Source organism: Pezoporus wallicus, unplaced genomic scaffold (assembly GCF_028554395.1).
Source record: "Pezoporus wallicus isolate ANWC-B61680 ecotype Strahan unplaced genomic scaffold, APGP_CSIRO_Pwel_v1 contig_12477, whole genome shotgun sequence".
In the NCBI taxonomy this organism is placed as follows: Eukaryota; Metazoa; Chordata; class Aves; order Psittaciformes; family Psittacidae; genus Pezoporus; species Pezoporus wallicus.
In genome coordinates this window covers 65,952-72,461 of record NW_026638222.1, presented here as the reverse complement: position 1 = coordinate 72,461, position 6,510 = coordinate 65,952, and positions in this window count along the sequence as shown.

The window sequence follows — 6,510 nt, the reverse complement described above, 5'->3', positions numbered from 1 at the left end:
GAGCCGGGAGCTGCGCTGCCTTGAAGCCGCCCGTCAGGAGGATGCCCCCCAGAGGAAGCCGGAGCCTTTCCGAGGCCGGCGAGAAACCCCTCAAAGGGGTTTTGTGCTGCGAGCCCCATAGAACCTCCACTGCGAAACTGCCGCGGCCCCAGGACCCGGCTTCAGGGTGCGCTGGAGCCCAGAGCAGCAGCTCAAGGAGGGGATCCTGCCCCTCTGCTGCCTGAAGGGGAGACCTGAGAGCAGCTCCAGTGCCTGAAGGGGCTGCAGGAAACCTGGAGAGGGGCTTGGGATGCAGGGACAGGCCAAGGGGAATGGCTTTAACCTGCCAGAAGGGAGATGGAGATGGGATCTTAGGCAGAAGTTCTTCCTTATGAGGGTTTGGGGACACTGGGATGGTTGAATGGAGACGGTTTGGATGCCCCATCGCTGGCAGTGCTCAAGGCCAGGTTGGACACAGGGGCTTGGAGCACCCTGCTCCAGTGGAAAGGGTCCCTGCCCATGGAGCTGGAGGAGCTTTAAGGTCCCTTCATCCCAAACCATTCCAGGATTGCACAGAGGGTTTCACTCCATTAAAACATGGCAAACTCGTGTGTGGGGAGGCAGGAGGAGGAAGGGACCAGGCAGTCAAGTTCCCACCAGTGCCTGAGGTCTATTGGAGTTATCGGATGTAAGCTACTTCCCATCTTGTACCTCTCCTTGTGCCGACTGGTGACCTGGTTCTCTTTCGCAGGCCAGTTTGACATCAGATGCCTCATCTCTGGCGGCTGCACCTCCTGAAAGCAAAGCCTGCTTAATCCCGGCTTTGTGCTGTTCGACAGGGGTTTGATGTCTGAATTGGATGGATGCACGTTTAATAGCAATAATGACAATGAGCGATGAAGTGCATTAATCAGAGATGGGTGACAGGCACGAAACCTGCAGTTAAAGGTATTTTAGGGCATGTCAAAATCCCTGCCCATGATTTGCAAATGAGGTGCAGGCAGCAAGGGGGGTATCTGGGTGCTTTACTACGAGGTGGATGCACAAACACCACCAAATGTGATGGATGCTCCAAAGTTAGGGTCTGGATTCAGCAGACCGCAATCCTGCAGGATGGGCTGGTGGGGCCATGGGCAGGAGCCCCTGTGATTCCCAAACTCCTGCCTGCACGTGGAATATGCCCAGGTTTAGACTGGAATTGGTCCCTGCTTGTGCTGTTTGTGCTCTGGGGCCCTGGGTGCACAAGGGACCAGACATTATTCCCTCCCCTTTAAGTTTCATCTTGGATAATCTACACAACATCAACTGTTCAATCCCTACCTGTGGGCAGGAACACTGGGCAGTCTCATCCCAGCATTCCCATGATTACAGTGTTCAGAACGGCTGGAAAAGCAAAGGGAAAAGATGAGGATTATGGTGGAACTCCACAGAGCCCCTTTACCAGCGGTAATCCCCACCTTGGCATCATCTCAGGTGCAGTGGTACCTTTATGGAACAGCTCTGCATCCCTGAGGTACCACATAGAGCAGCAGGGATGCTGTAAAAGGGATGAAGAGGGGCAGTTGAGGTGTCTGATCTGGGGCTTTTTCTCTCTGTTTTCAGTCTGGTTTCTGCAGAAAACGAGATTTTGGTGCTCACAAGGGTGCTCCTGTCCCAGGAGCTTCTGCAATGGGACTTCTTCAGCTCCGTTTGGCTCCATTGAGGGTTTGATGCCCAGGCGGTGGGAAGCGCTTTGGGCTTTCAGTTGCATTTGTTTTTCGGGAGCTCCTTTCTCCTCTTGGCTCCCAACAGCAGCTTTTACTTCAAGACAAAAGCCCAGAGAAGGGCTGGGACCCTTCCCTTTGGCTGGGGACAGGAGCTGGGCTCTGTGCGCTGGGGGTTTGCCAGGGTGCAGCCTGTGAAGGGCTGATGGAGCATCAGAGCATCTTCAGCCCAAATGGGGGGTTCTGAAGGAGCCTTGAGCCTGCTCAAGCGTCGTGGCCATGGTGGCACCTTCGGGCAGTGCCGTGAGAGGAAGGAAGAGGCTGATCCAAACACCTCACCTCAGGTGTAAAGCACTTTGGGGGTGGCCCGTGCCACACCAGGAAGGGGCAGTGGGTCGGCTCCTGCCGGAGCAGGGATAGCGCTTCCCGGCCTCCCTTCGAGGCTCGCCTCCGGCCCGCTGGTCATGCCAATTTGTCACCAAGCTGGGATTTCAATTAGAGCCCTAAAGGGAGGGTCAGGGGTTAGGCAAACACAGCACTAAAGGCCACTCGCCTGGAGGGCTTCCCCGCGGCCGCTGCTGCCGGCCCCTCACTTTACACAGTCCCCACTGGCCCGGCTGAGGGCTGGCATTGTTCCCCCGCGCCATTCAACAGGCTCTCTGTCAATAAGCTCGACCTCTGGGCTCCCCGGGATGCTCCCACCTCCTCTTCCTCCTTCCTTTTCCCACCCGTTCGGGCCTGGCGCCCATGGATGCGCTGAGGGTGAGGGCAGGGATGGGAGCAGGGAGGCCGCGTGCTGCAGGGGATGGAGCAGGCAGGGCAGCGTCAAATCCCAGCCTGCTTTGGGTCAAAAGGAGCTTAGGGCTCATCCAGCTCCAACCCCTGCCATGGGCAGGGACCCCTTCCACTGGAGCAGACTGCTCCAAGCCCCATCCAACCTGGCCTGCTCATTGCTACTCCCTGCCCTTTGGTCTTTTACATCCCAGGGTGGTTCCCAACCACAAACATCTCCACAGGCTTCATCCAGCCTCTCCCCATCTCCTTCTCCTTTCACAGCCATTCACCATCACTCCCAAGAGCACCCCACCATGGTTCGCTGCCCATCACCACTTGGGTTGCAGGGATGCAGCAGCCCCAAGCCCCCTTGTCCCTCCTCATTACCCAGCCAGCACTGGGCTGCATCCCTGCTGGCACCTCCATCCTCCTGGACACGATCCCACGGGTTTTGGACAGGGAGGACATGGTGTGAATTAGAGACAAATCCCTGCACTGAGGTCGTTCCAGAGTCCCCAAACTGCCTCCCTGACCCCAAACGTTGGGGGGCAGAGCTCAGCCCCTCTGCCAGCCCCCACCACCTTCCATCCACTGCACTCACAAAGCCCCATTCGAGGCTCCATCCACCGCCAGCACCCTAATGAGGCCTCGTCAGTGGGGACACAGCAATTAAAATCCCTGCCGTGCTGGCACATGGGTGGCTCCATCGGTGGCTGCTGCCAGCGCCCAGTTCGGGGTGAGCGGGGTAACGGTGCCCCGGGCAGCACCCCAAGGGCTGCACCTCCCCACGGGTGAACAATCGGCTCCTTCTTCTGGCTTCAAAGAAGAATCCACCCCTAACAAAGAGGGAACAAAGGGGACCAGGCAAACTGGGAGTCAAGTTTATTTACAGCCGGGATAGGAAGTGAAGGGCCTGGAACAAAGGTGTTCTGTCAGCGACGGGCACTAAGGGGCTCTTTACCCTCGCTAATTGCCACTTGCTCCACGATATCCATTTATCTTGTGGCTGAAACGGCCTCCTCGGCCCTGCAGGTTCAAGCACTGCTTGTGCACAACGCTGCCCGGCACAACTGGTGTGCAAGGAGCAGTGGCTGCTGCGGTCCCACCGTCCAAACCCATCACGCCTCTCAGACAGTGGGATCGTGTCCGGGAGGATGGAGGTGCCAGCAGGGATGCAGCCCAGTGCTGGCTGGGTAATGAGGAGGGACAAGGGGGCTTGGGGCTGCTGCATCCCTGCAACCCAAGTGGTGATGGGCAGCGAACCATGGTGGGATGCTCTTGGGAGTGATGGCGAATGGCTGTGAAAGGAGAAGGAGATGGGGAGAGGCTGGATGAAGCCTGTGGAGATGTTTGTGGTTGGGAACCACCCTGGGATGTAAAAGACCAAAGGGCAGGGAGTAGCAATGAGTAGGCCAGGTTGGATGGGGCTTGGAGCAGTCTGCTCTAGTGGAAGGGGTCCCTGCCCGTGGCAGGGGTTGGAGCTGGGTTTGCTCTAAGTTCCCTCCCAACCCATTCCATGATTCCCTGTTCAGTGCCACAAGCAGCGGCTCTTCCTCCCCGCCGGCTCTGCCATGGCTCAGTGCTGCTCTTCCCGACGGTGCTGGTGATGGGGAGCCATTGGGTGCTGCTCTTTGTTTGGCACGGAGCCGGCTGGGCCCCTTCCCCTCTCCTGAGCCTTCCCTCTCCCATATGGCGCCCATTATTAGACGTGTGTGCACCAGCCTCGTCTGACAGGAGCTTTCCAGGTGTCACTGGGATAACGATTCACACCCTCCGGAAGGTGGCAAAGATGATTAGTGGGCTCCCTATCAACAGCACCAGCATCAGCTGTTCCTGAGGGATGTGTAAGGACACGTACGCCGGGAGCTGGGAGAGCCCAGCCTTTGTCCTGCCTCTAATTCCAATGGACTCCCAGGCACCTCTTTGTGGGCTTTACTTTCCCCAGCTGCACCAGGGAGATGCTGTGATGGCTCTGCCTTGCAAACCCCCCCTTGGAGCAGCTGATTGAGCTCCTGCGTTAGCAGGAGGTGATTTAAGCAGGTCTCTTGGCAGCTGGGCTGCCACGGGAGAGGCCAAAGGGAGCTGTTAGAGCCGGGGCTCTCCGGGGACCAGGCTGCCAAGGGGGAACGGGAGTTAAATGAAGCCCTGGAAGCAGGGATGCGGTGGGGAGCATCCGGAGCGGGTCCTGCAGCGCGGGGAAGGGCTCCCTGGCGCAGGCAGCGCTGGCTCCATGCAGGGGTGGCTGTGCCCTCCCCTGCCCCATCCTGCTTTTCCTGCTGATGTGTTTGCAATAAGGACTTGTTCCGCAGGCATCCCTGAGCCTGACGCAACCAGAACCCGAACCCAGCCCTTGGGAGCGGGCGGAATGGGCTCTCCAGCCCTTTCCACCTCTTAAATACTGAACATTTCACCTCTTTCTTGGTGGAGAGGGAAGCAAAAGAGGAAAATGGGGCTAAAATGAGCTTTAGCGTGGTCCTGGAGGGGATCCTGCCCCTCTGCTCTGCTCTGCTCGGCCCCCCTGCAGCACTGGGTGCAGCTCTGGTGCCCTCAGCAGCAGGACATGGAGCTGTTGGATCCCATCCGGATGAGCAGGGGCTGGAGCAGCTCCCATAGGAGCCAGGCTGGGAGCACTGGGGCTGTTCAGCCTGGAAAAGAGAAGGTTCTGGGGGAGACCTCAGAGCAGCTCCAGTGTCTGCAGGGGGCTACAAGGATGCTGGTGAGGGCCCCCCATCAGGGACTGCCTCCTGGGCCATCTCCCCACATCAGGCTGTGATCTGAGGCTAAATCCTGCTGGGAAAAGGGGGGAAACTGAGGCAGGAGCAGGGCCTGGCACCCAAACCTCCCCCTCCCCTTGAAGCAGGAGAAGCTCAAAGGTCGGCTTCTCACCCAAGCTCCTCCTGGGCTGCCATCACCACCCAGGCACCACCATGACCCAGCGTGTGCCGGGCCGGGCTGCGGGCAGCGCTGGTGGGGCCACTGGGATTATCTGCTTTAGCTGCACCATCTGTTCCCCAAACTGCCATCATTCTGCTCAACCTAGGAGGAAAACGGCCCCCACAGAGAAGCAATTTGTTCGCTGACTGAACCCTCCAGGCTCGCGCCATCGGCACCCACCTCAGCTCTCGGCTCGCTGGGAGAGCAAACTGGGGTCTGCTGGGCAATGGGAGCACTGGGAGGGCCCAAGGCTGCCCTAATCCCATTGCAGAACAGAGGGGCCGGGGATGGGCGCAGGGAGGAGGAGGAGGAGCGAGGTCCATTTCATCCCCGAGCCCTGGGGCTGGGGTCTCGCCATGATCCCACTGGAGGGGCTTTTCTGCCCGTCGCAGTGGGGTGCTTTTGGGATGTGCTGGGAGGAGATGGGCAAGGGGAGGGCTGGGGGGGGGGAAGGTTGGAGGAGGTGGTGTGGGGCTGGGGGTGACCGTGAGCCTGGCACCCCCTTTGTAGAGCTCCCTCTCGCATCCCTCCTCTGCCCCATGGAGCCGTGTGTGCCATGGGGACTCTGCACACAGAACCCTGCCCAGTGCCTACGGTGGTAGCAGGATGGCACCGTGTGGGCCTCTGTTTTGGCATGGGACTTCAGTGGCACCAAAGCATCTCCGGTTTGCGTGGTCTCAGGGGGAGAAGGTTTGGATTTGCTCTGTGGGGCAATGCGGGCAAATCCTGAAGCCACAAAACCTGTTTTAATGCTGTATGCAGAAGTGTCCATAGGAAGCCTTTTCTGTGGGGCCGGGTACCCCAGCACAGCCCCTGCCGTCGCCTTCCTCTCCTTGCAGAGCAGTAGATGGGGAAACCGAGGCACAAAGCAGAGAGGGGAAGCGGCCGAGGTGTCCCTGGAACACTCTGATTGCTCCCACAGCAGCACCCCGATCCCCGCAGCATCTCTTCACCCTGCAAAGGCCTCTGGGGCACCCGACTGCGCCCAGGACAGGACCCGCAGCTGGCTCCCACATCGGGACAAGCATCCTGGCTCCGGAGCAGCCCATTGGGGAATCCAGGCTGGCAGAAGCCGCCCATCCCTGGTGATGCCGGCAGAGGGTTCAACCGCTGGTGCTGG